Here is a 12,083-nt window from a genome sequence, read left to right as displayed (position 1 = left end):
GCCGCTCCGCGGCATGTGGGATCCTCCCAGACCGGGGCGCGGACCCGGTTCCCCTGCATCGGCAGGCGGACGCGCAACCACTGCGCCACCAGGGAAGCCCCTCAGCTAATAAGTTTAATACATGTCATGCAATCTTCTAAGAACTTTATATGAACTCTATATAATTTAATCATCAAAACAGTTGAAATAGGTGGGTACTTCTATTATTACCCTTCTTAGAATAAAGCAACTTAGTTTTATTTGATGAAGTAATTTGTACATGTTCACTCTGCTACTGCCATATTTCATCAACTCTAAGATGCACATTCTTTTCATATTGTAACATCTTTGAAATCAAGATGCATCTTGAAATAATTGGTATCCTACAAGTTATTTGTAGAGGTTGCCTGTGTGTGTCTAGGAGATGATGTATAAAGTAATGATATGTTAAAAAAAGATGTCCTATTTTTGATAAAATGAGTAAACATGGTGGTAAGTCTTCAAATCCAGGCAGCCCTGCTCCAAAACTCTTAATCTGAAGCATTACTTCACTTAAATAATAAAACAATTTCAACATAACACAAAATAGTATCTAGAAAGGGCAGTTTTGTATGTTTTCCAAGTTGATTGATTCTGTTTATTTTCAGTTCCCCATATCTCCTGAAATTTTGATTTAATAAGTAAATGACTTTTAATCTTTCAGCATAAATAAACAACTTTTCTGAAATATCCAAACAAATAGTAATAGATGGGAAGATCATTGCAACTTATTTTATATTTCCTTGTGATACGTGAATACAAGAGAGGACTAAATCTTGTCTCCTGGGATATGTTCTGCTTTAATGGAATTAACAAATCAGACAAAATAAATGGTTTATGAGTAAAATATGTTTGAAAAATAATCTCAATCAAAAATACGTAGCCCTCCACTTAGTTGCTGCCAAAATTATAATGTATTTTTTCTTTTCCCTTTCTTTCCTCATCCTTCCAATAACTATCTCTCCCTCCTTCTGTCTCTCTTTCTCTGTCTCTGTCTGTCTCTGTGTCTCTGTCTCTGTCTGGCTGTCTCTCTTTGCTTTTCCTTTTGTGGGGAGCAGGGAGAAGATTTAATTTGAGTCATTTGAAAGGTTTTAAAGCAATCAGAGGTGATAAAACTATGTCTTATACTTTGGTTTATCAACCAGATTATGAACTTCTTGAAGATATGCTGAATGATTTTTATCTCTGTTCTCCAGCCCTTGGTACAGAGTCCACTAGCTTACTAGTGGACTTACTTACTAGCTCTTGAGAGTCTGTTAAATTTCACTGTGTTTTGAAAGAATGGGGTTGTAAAATTTTTTTCAATTACTTAACTCAATAATATTGAGCACCTACTCTGTACCAATTCATATTCCTGGCAGAGTTCAAGTGTAAGAAACACACTCATACCTACTTGGGGCTATCCTAAAGATAATGATTATTTATGTAATCACATTAAAGTTGATATTTTCCATTGTATATTTCTCCTAGTGTGTTCACTTCCCTCATAAATTTTGACTATGCTCATAAAAAAGAAATATAATCCTCAATAATACATTTTTATGTGACTTAAACATATAGACACATGATTCCAAACAACCATTCTACTTTATAAAATCTCTCCTAAAGAAATGACCCTAAATATGAAAAAAATATAAAAACACATTTTAAATATAAATACTTATAACTGGATTTTACAAAGTGGAAAATTGGAAACAAGAAGTTACTATATCACAATAAAAGAGTTGTGGTCTTTGAGTTTTCATAATGGGATGTATTTTTCTCTTAATTTTATTACTCTGTGATTATAAAAGTTTGTTATATATAGATATTTGTACTAGGAACTGTATGGAAATTATAGAATATAATGTAATGCTTTTTGAGGAGTTATAAAGACCAATCACTATGTAACACAATTTAAAAGAATTATTACTTCATTTTTCATTACAAGATCATCAGATATTATACTATTATTCCCATTTTATTTCTGGTGAAACAGCCCAAGCAGATGAAATTATAAAAAAGCTACAAAGTAGGGGAAATAGGACTGGAACCAGGCAATTCCAGAACTGCTTCTTGATTCATCAGTTATATAATTTCCCTGGAAAAAGATGAACAAATACTGTCTCTCTCCTCAAGTAGCAGAGACAATATTATATACCTATGGGACAATGTTAAAGACTATCTGTAAATGAAAATAAAAGTCAGCCTAGACTGAAACAAACAAAAAATCTCTCTCATTAATTAGGCCGGGGAGAGGGGCTGGGTAGACATAGAAAATGACAGCTACTAAGTTAACAGGAATTATTGTATCTCCCAATGTCATAGAGCAGCTACAAAATGCCATAATGATCTCCGTTTTGAGTGACTACTGCTTTCTTACCAATCACTTTCTTTTCTATCTTCATGTATAACTAGAGATACACAATTACTAAGCTAGCTTCACTTTATTGAGAGTCTCCAATGCCTAATTAATCCCCACTTCTCCTATCTTGCCTTAGGGAAAGTGACATCCAAATCTAACTCCTACTTTCCTTAGACCCTTCTCAAAATCATTCCATAAGATGCCAAACTTTACAAAAGATGCTCCTTTGGAATGTTACACTTGCCACATCAAGTCAATAGCTCTGACTTAGATTACAGGTTTGTCCCCGTGGTTTTCTGACCACATGGATTAAGGCCTTGCCACATGGATCGCCTTAATGCAAAACAGAAGTTGATAAATGCTGTTAGATGAGTTTAAATATTCTGCAGTTGGTGCACTGGAGAGGAAATGATTACATTTAGTCAAAGGACCTATGAGAGTGATTTTAAGTTGTAGACCAATTTGGTTGTGTGACTCTGTTTCAGGATCAAGGAACAGTTTGAACATGGGAAGGATACTGTCAGAAAACATCAAAGCATTCTGCTTCATTTGAATTAAGATTAAGGATATTAAGTCTGGAAAGGAAAGTTGGAGATATCATGTGGAATGTCTCAAATACTACAAAATAAAAGTTAGGCACGTCTTCCGCAGGCCATGAGGCTGGAGACAAAGGCATTTACATGGTGTATGATGGCTACTAAATCTTTGGATTGGAGCAAAAAAATAAATCTAGTATCAGTTAAAGAACAGATTGAACATGAGACAGAGAGAACATTTAGGAACGTATCACAAAATCTGAGACAGAGAGAAGGTTTAGGAACGCATCACAAAAATTTGAGTGTATATTCCTGAAATGGGCCAGTGCCAGAATGATTAAAGTAAGGAGATATTTTTGTGTGACAATATTTGATGAGAGATAAAAGAGAAGGGACAAAAAAAATGTGCTAAGATTTTTAGTAGAACACAGAACACAGATTCAGAAGTTGGTGATGTTTTCAAAGAGGGGAAGATGAATAATTTTTTGCTTGACAGGCTGCCAAGAGTAGGCATTGTACTAAGATGGAGCTATAAGCTGACATCTGAAAATAAGTATTTAGAAGAAGAGGAGTGTATCTGAACTGGAAAGGACAATTTGAGGGTTGTCAATATAGAAGTGATTTTTGAAAGTACATCAGTAGAGGATGTTGAGAAAGGAACTAGTATGGAATGAGAAGAATAAGTCCATTTAGGAACCATATTTTAGGAGAGAGTGAATAATGAACAACTGGTGAATAATAGAATAAAAAGGATGAGTGATAGATGGAAAACAAAAATGTGTATTGCCTGTAAAAACAGACTTTCAAGGAGAAAGAAGTTGACAATAATATTATATAGTGCAATGAGTATAAGGAGGAAGAAAATAAGATTTGGTGGTTATGAAATCACTGCTGCCCCATTTAGAAAGTACTAACACATTCTAAATCTTTTTCCAAAGCTCCTTTTTTTTTTGAGTGGGGGATGTTAATTAAGGTATTGCCATATTTAAATTTATATAATATTCCTCAAATCTATACCCCTTCCTAATTTCTCACTGATTTTATGATCTTTAAAGTCCTGTATTTCTTTAAAGTTAGAAGTTCCTATGAATGATGGTCCTGGTAGAATGTGGCAACGTGGTGCAATACTGAATGAACAGACCTGTGCTAGGAAATAAAGGGCAGTGGAAATTGGCAAGATCATCTGAAGCTACTGCTTGTATTCAAAGCACTTTGCCATCCCCACAGTTCTATGAATCCATTACTTAAGAATAATTGATTTTCTATTTAAGTATAAACTTTCAAGGTCGTTTAAGCATAAAGAGTATATGTCATATATTTGAATATTGTGGGTAACTTCAATGAATGGTTGATCTATAATCTTTCCTTGTCACATACATCTGATTTACTGTGGCTCCATTGCTGCTAATTCACCATATGAGCGAAATGCCAAACAGGTTAATTTTCCTATGAATGTGAGTACTTTTACCGCTTATCATTTTTGCCATTTTTTCTTTTTCCTAATACATGAGTACCATTCTCAACACAGAGCTAGGTAACATTTTATAACTTATCTTTTATCTGTTGAGTCATTCCAGGAACTGCCAGGAACAACTTGAAGAACAATGCTGGGTCAATTACTGTAATCATTTCCTCCTCTTTCTCTCAGAGACATTTGCCATTTAAGACACAGCTTAGTTCTGAATGGTCTCTTGATTTTAAACCTCCTGATGAAAGATTCACTGACTTCTCACATAAGAATCAATTTATTAATGTTTCCAGAGCTTTGACATATTTGAAAAAGTCACCTTCTCTTTACTTTAAATATCATTTTCACCAGATAATTACTTCTCTTTTAATTTAAGTGGAAAAATCCTCCTTCATCTTCATAAATTTTTTTATATTCTTCTGTTGCCTTGTCCTAAACATGTTGCATTCTACAACATTCTTCATTTTATATGTGACATGTAATAATCTTCATTTGTTTTTTTCCTGCTGGGATACTTTTCTGCTTCAAATGCTTTCTCAAAATTTGCTTATTCATTCCATTCTGAACTCTCCTTTGGTAACTTCATAATTGCTGAAGAAAAAAAAGTAGTGCCTACAAGCTGGACTAGGATTAATTTTCTATTACATGACAGTGAATGACAATGGAGCAAATCTTGCCTTTCCAAACACATGTGAAGAAACTGCTTTCAAAATATCTAATAAGTATTTTGAAACACTTTAATGAGTTATATTACTTTCTATACATGCAAAACTATTTAAAATATTTCTAAGGAGAATACTCATCTAGATACACGACTATACTTCTCACTGGATATTCAACATGTTTCGGTAGGAAACAAATGTCTACCTTTTCTCTCAATGCCCACACTACCCAGGGAGCATCATTTTTGCCATGCCTGTTATGAAAGACCTTCATTGTCTCAGGATAATTGGTGCTCCTGGAGTTATTTCTGCCCAGGTCCTCTTCCAACAATCATTACTAGCAAACTATCACAGTATTTTAGAACACATATTTATATAGAATTATATCACTTTCCTTACTACATTTATTCATGCATTTTTCTCTTCAAATAATTTTCCAAACAACAACAAGTAAGGAGGACTTAGGCATTAAAGACAAGTCTGCTTTTCACAGGTATATCTCCCCTTTGGACTGTAAATTTTATGAGGGATTATTGAGTTGATTTGCCTTCATATGCCTCAGTGAAAGAGGAGGTCATGGAGAGGATGTGACTGTTAGTTGACCCTCAAGCTGGACATGAGGTATCAGAGATTCCTCACCTCTTTCCCTGACCTTGGAATGTGTATTCCACTTGCCTTCCCCATGCAAGTAGCTGCCCCAAAGTCATAACCTTGAGACTGTAATGTGACGCTGAGATCATCTGGAGGGTGTACATGGCTAATCCCAGTAAAGTCCTCTATATAAACTTTAAAATTCTTGTGATGGGTGCAGAGATGTACTTGTTTTGAGCCACCCAAGACAAGCCTTGTAAGTAAGTTTCCTTATTTATTAAACCTGTCACCTACCAATCTGGAGTGGTCTGCCTCTTTCTTCACTGTCCCTGCCCTCCACATAAAGGGGCCAGTTTCAGATTATACCTGGGAAGTTCCCAAGGTTGTGAAGCAATATTCAGAACAATTAGAAATAAGATTTTCTTGAGAACTTTAGAAGACGGTAGCATCGAAAGACCCTGAGCTCACCTCCTCCCACAGACACACCAAATATACACCATTACGGAGTCCTCTGTATTGCTGGAGAAGCCAGAACAGCAGATGACAAAGGATACTACAGGGCTGCATATACCTGCAGAATCCTTGGATCCTAAGGAGATTAAAGAGGCACAGTGAAGATTTATCCCTGATTGGCCAGCGGGCAATGATGAGTTAATATGATGAAATTTGGGGCTTTCCATATATGCAGGAAAATTTTTTCTGTTAACCTGGATTTTAACCTATCTCACTTTTACTGAGGATCTCTTGTGTAATCTATTTAGATATAAAGTTACATTCTAATAAGAAATAGGGCCCCCCCAAAAAAAACCTGAACTCTTAATTATACCAATCGTTTAAAATGTTGGGCCTATATTTTAGAGATTCTACATACTGAGAGAGTTATCAAAAATCCATAAAATTATCTGAGTTTAAGTAAGTGTGCTTAGCCAAGTTAATCCTGTTTATGAATTTCAAATACAACAATATTGGTATCTCAAATCTTAGCATAAGTGCCTTTCTTTAAACAACAGGCAAGGCTTCCCTGGTGGCGCAGTGGTTGCGCGTCCGCCTGCCAATGCAGGGGAACCGGGTTCGCGCCCCGGTCTGGGAGGATCCCACATGCCGCGGAGCGGCTGGGCCCGTGAGCCATGGCCGTTGAGCCTGCGCGTCCGGAGCCTGTGCTCCGCAACGGGAGAGGCCACAACAGAGGAAGGCCCGCATACCACCAAAAAAAAAAAAAAAAAAAAAAAACAACAGGCAGAACGAGGTGATGCCTGCTTTGGTGGCATTCTGTATTTTAAAAAGATGAAACTGTAAAGAGCACTCTAAGGCCAGTGGTTTCTTCAAATACTGCCCTCCTCCTTGCATTCAGAGATAGGAAGATTTTCACATTTTTTAAAGCCATTTATGAGTGAAGGGAAACAGAAGGATGAATTGACAGGTAGGCAATTAGCTCATTACGGGATAGGCAGGTGGAACGCTTGCCCTTTAAACAGGGTCTCAGCTGTTTTTCTGAGCTGCTGGTGAAGAAAAGAGATGATCATCAATTCCCATTTACCCTTTCCCTAATCTCCCTATCACTAGGAACACAGTTCTGACTGAAATGTGTCTGAATATATTTGGCATTTGTAAATGTCAATATAATATCCTGAAACAATAAATACATACAGATATACTTAGAGACAAACAATACTTGAGATGCCATAGAAGACGTGTTAAGTCTTTGGTTTTGTGGGTTTTTTAAGGCAGATTTGGATTTTCTTTCATCATTCTTAAGACTCCAGGAAGGAATCTGGTGAAAAGATGAAACCTAGGGCACTTCCTGGGAGTAAGAAAAATTCTACCAAAATAGTAGGAACCTCTGTTCTGGCAGATTCTTCTAAAGAAATAATGATACCTTGTCACTTATTGTCACTATGAAGTCAAAACCAAATATCAACTAAACGCTATGCCACCAGAAAGCTGAACTAAACCTCATTGTTTTCTAAGATTAAGTTAGCAGAATTTTAAAGTGGTAGTGAGTATTCCAAGCAGAAAGATGTGATCTTTCATTTCTGTATTTTATATAACAACCGTTATGTAACATTTCCTCTTGATATTCACTCATTTGTGATTTTTTAAAATTGAATAACTTCCAACATAGTAAAATATAATGCTAAAGGTGATTAATTGGCTTTTACATTTTTGTCTTTAACCCCCAAATATGATTTACAGTTGACCCTTGAACAACACCAGGGTTATGGGCGCTGACCACACAGTTGAAAATCTGGAAATAACTTTACAGTCAGCCCTCCATATACATGGTTCCACATCTGAGGATTCAATCAACCAAGGATCCTGTAGTTTCAAAGTACTATTTAGTGAAAAATATCTGCAGTAGACCTGGGCAGTTCACATCCGTGCTGTTCAAGAGTCCACTGTAATTGCAAATCAGTTCATTCTTTGGGAGGAACTAATCTACAGGCCCATATGATGACTTAATGACGTATTGTGCTTTAATGTTACCCATTCTCTTTTGCTGGCCCTTGCCCCTACCTCTATTTTTAATCATATTTAGCATCCTCTTAATAGTATTTGGTATGTTGCTCATGGCAATAGGGAGAGAGAGCATGCTTACTTCAACAAAAACAAGAAAAGGAAAGACTGAAAAGAATGTCAGCATTTCTGGAGGCCAAAGGGAGTGGATGGGGCCCCTCTCTGTGCATCAGTCAGCACATTTCTATAATGAGCCAATGATACAGATGCTAAGGGACTACTTTTCTTTTTTTTCCTTCAGAAAGGTATCTTGCATATACAATTTTGCTCAAACACTTGACAACTTCCTAAAATACCTTATGCACAAAAAGCAAGGAAAACAGCACATAAAAATTTGAAACTTGGAAAAAAGTTTGCCTAAATTACTATTATTATTTTTTTGTTCTATGATTTTCCTTTGGTAAATTTTAGGAATAGTTTAATTACCCATATACCTTATTATCTTTTCTCTTGTTCCTAACAGTGTCAAGGTTGGAAGCAGGCTATGGAAACATTCATGAGAACACAGATATACAGTTAATATCTATTAGAAACTGTCATTTCCTGGCAGCTCACCCTGTGCCAGGCACTGTTCAAAGTGCTTCATGCACATTTGCACATTTCTGCTTCATCCAGAACTGTGGGATGTAGGTATTCATCCTCGTTTTACAATTGAAGAGACTGAGTATTAGAAAAAGTAATAAATGTACCCAAGGTTATATGCAAATGACTGGCAGAAGTGGGGCACTGTGAAGCTAGGGCCCGTTATAATAACTGCACTCTCCTTTTGATAGATTCAAAATAAGGAACTATTGCAGGAAATTTTGCATCATTTATGTTAACACTAAAAATTACTGTGAATGCTCAGGATATTTATAGGCATCTAGTTATTTGAATTTATATAAGTTAAAAAACTTGAATATTTGACAAAATTATTCATCCAACTATTTAGCCATATTTTGTAATGTTTCACTGTAATTTGGTAAGCTGCAAATAAGATTTTCACCTAAAAACAGTTTCTTCTTTAACATGATTGCTTTAATATTGTACTGCAATATCCAAAACTTTGAATTCTGTATAATAGTATATATGTAGTGTTTACAGCACATATATACACCCTATGTAGTGTTTATATATTTATATATTTACCTATTAAAATGTGATTTATAATACATGTTTACATGGGGGTATGTAGATTATGTTTATATATATATACACACACTCATATATAGAAAATATAATATGTGCATATATGTAAACATAATATACTATGAGAAAAATGCATAAATTAGACAACTAATTTTGATTTTTAATTTTAATGATAACATTGTTCTTATTTGTTTTATATGATAACATTTATTTAATATAAATTATTTTGCCCAAAATTTAGATCATCATAAATATCTATTTAAAAATGGATTCTAATCATTCTGTACACTAATGATCAATTTATTATTTTATAAAAACTAATATCTAGTCTTAATATCTAGACTAGTATCTAAAAAGATATTAAATATATAACTAGTATAGCTTAAGTAAAGATTAGTTTTATAAGGCTATGATTTTGAACAAGGAGTCATCCATCATCATAACAACTAGAGGTAGATGATGATCATTTTTAAACTTTTATGTTTATCAAGTTTTTACTTGGTCATTTGTCAAGAGCATTTAAAATATTTATGTTGGAAAGTAAAAAGTCATATTATTCATAAAGCAAATATTAGAAAGTGTATGATACAGAGGAGAAAACTGTATACGAGTCACTATATCCTTGAAAAAGTACAAATTTGTCCACGTTTCAGGTTTCAGTATGACTTATTTCCTGGAGATTTTTCTGAGTTTCAAGATATATTCTCACATCTCAAAATAAACTATGTCATTGTAGCATGTGTTCATCACAGATTAAATAATTTATGATACCAAAAATTTTTGTACGTTCTTCCAAATTATGCTGATTCAATTTTATATTGCATTTTTAAGGCAAATATATGGTTAAAATAAGTTTAAATTAAGCAAAAATTTTAATTTATAAAACATTGCAAGAAATCTTTAATTACGGAACATTTCTATTTAAATCAGTGTTGAGGAAGGTAGGAAAGAAAGAAGGGAGGAAAAAGAAAAAAAGTCCTTTGCTTATTTTTATTGGAAGTTTAAGAGTGAAGACTGTATTAATTTTCTTTTCTGCAATTGGATTTGCTGTTGTTGTTCAATTAATATTTTGTAGAGGTTTCAGATCAAGATTTAGAAAATCTAAATTATTGATTGAAAATAAATTGCCTTTAAAGTATATTTCAAACTTTATTTATATAAAGTTGTCCACACATTGTGTCACATTTTGAGTACATACTGGAAATTTCTTCCAAAGAAATATGTTAAATTAGCACTGCATGTTAAATCAGAGTGCCCTTTCTATGAACTGCATTATTTATATTTTAGCTTTAATACCCAGAAAAAAAAATAAATATTAGGTATGCATAATTTGACAAATGATTTAACTAAGTCCAGAGATTTGAAATATATACACATTTAGTAAACGGCAAAACTGATTCAATCCCACATTTCTCAGCCTCTGAAACCAATGCTGTGTTCACTTGACTATACTAAGCATATTATACTGTAATATAATTCATTTTCTGATTTTTTTTTTAATATACTCATCTCTCTGCCTCTTTACACAAGTCTACCTTTTTCTACATGTACGCCACTGTTTTCCTGTTTCGTCTATTCGGCTGCGGTCTCCAAGGTTTCCCCGTGTCACATCTGCCTTTGCATACTCCCCAATTCCTTTCACTAATTGTTAATATGGAACTGAATTTACTTTATGAAACAACTTTATTATTTCTACAATGTATAAGATAATTATTTTAAAATCCATTATAAGTACTTAATTTGCTTTCTTAAAAATCTATGCATGTGTATGTGTGTGTGTGTATGTGTGTGAGTATGTGAATTATTCCTAACAGAGTCTGAAATAGATTTCAAAACACAGATTAAATAAAAGACATGGAAAGGACATTGGAGATCTTTTCATCTCATCTATCTCCACCCATATCCTTCTCCCTTAAATTCTTCTATAGCATTATTAACAAATGATTCATTCAGACTCTCCTTTCTGTTTATTTTCAGGATTATTTACTCGAGATAACCAATTGCATTATGAACATTCTACATTTTTTAATTAAAATATGTCTCTTCCTAACATTCCTAACAAGTTAAGTAACATCATATTATAGTACTGAAAACTGAACAAAATTGTACCAACAGCTAGAATGGAAATATCTTACTTCCTGTTAAATTATTATTCTATTAATAGGTCCTTATTTTTCTACTGTGTCTTACAGGGCCTAGAATGACAAAAGTTTTTGAAGTCTTTCCATCTATACTCATCTCAAGCCACATCTACTTGTTTTCACATTATATAACTTATTTTTTGAACATATATTCAAATGTTATAAATGAAGGACTATTTCTACTAACACTTGAGGAATAATACACAGAATCCCAACAAAAATAACAATTATAAACACTAGATAATACAAAAAAAAAAAATACTGTCCATAGCAAGTGTTGGTGAGGATGTGGATGTAGAGCAACTGAAACTCTCATGCTTCCTGGTGGGAATCTAAAATGGTATAATTATTTTGAAAAATAGTTTGGAAATTTCCTAAAAATGAATATTCGCTTACCATATGACCCAGCCATTTCAATCCTGGAAATTTACTGAAGGCAAATTACACAGATACCCACATAAAATCTCATATACTTCTATTCATATTGGTTAAAACTTGGCAAAAGCCCACACGTTCATCAGAAGATGAAAGGGTAAGTGAATATGGCATATCCACCCAATGGAATACTACTCAGCAATAAAAAGGAATACACTAATGATACAAACATCATAATGGATTAACCTCAAAATCATGATGTTAAGGAAAAGAAGCCAGACACAAAAGAGGACACATTGGAATGAC

This window comes from Physeter macrocephalus, chromosome 1 (assembly GCF_002837175.3).
Source record: "Physeter macrocephalus isolate SW-GA chromosome 1, ASM283717v5, whole genome shotgun sequence".
Lineage (NCBI taxonomy): Eukaryota > Metazoa > Chordata > Mammalia > Artiodactyla > Physeteridae > Physeter > Physeter macrocephalus.
Note: the sequence above shows the minus strand (reverse complement) of the source record.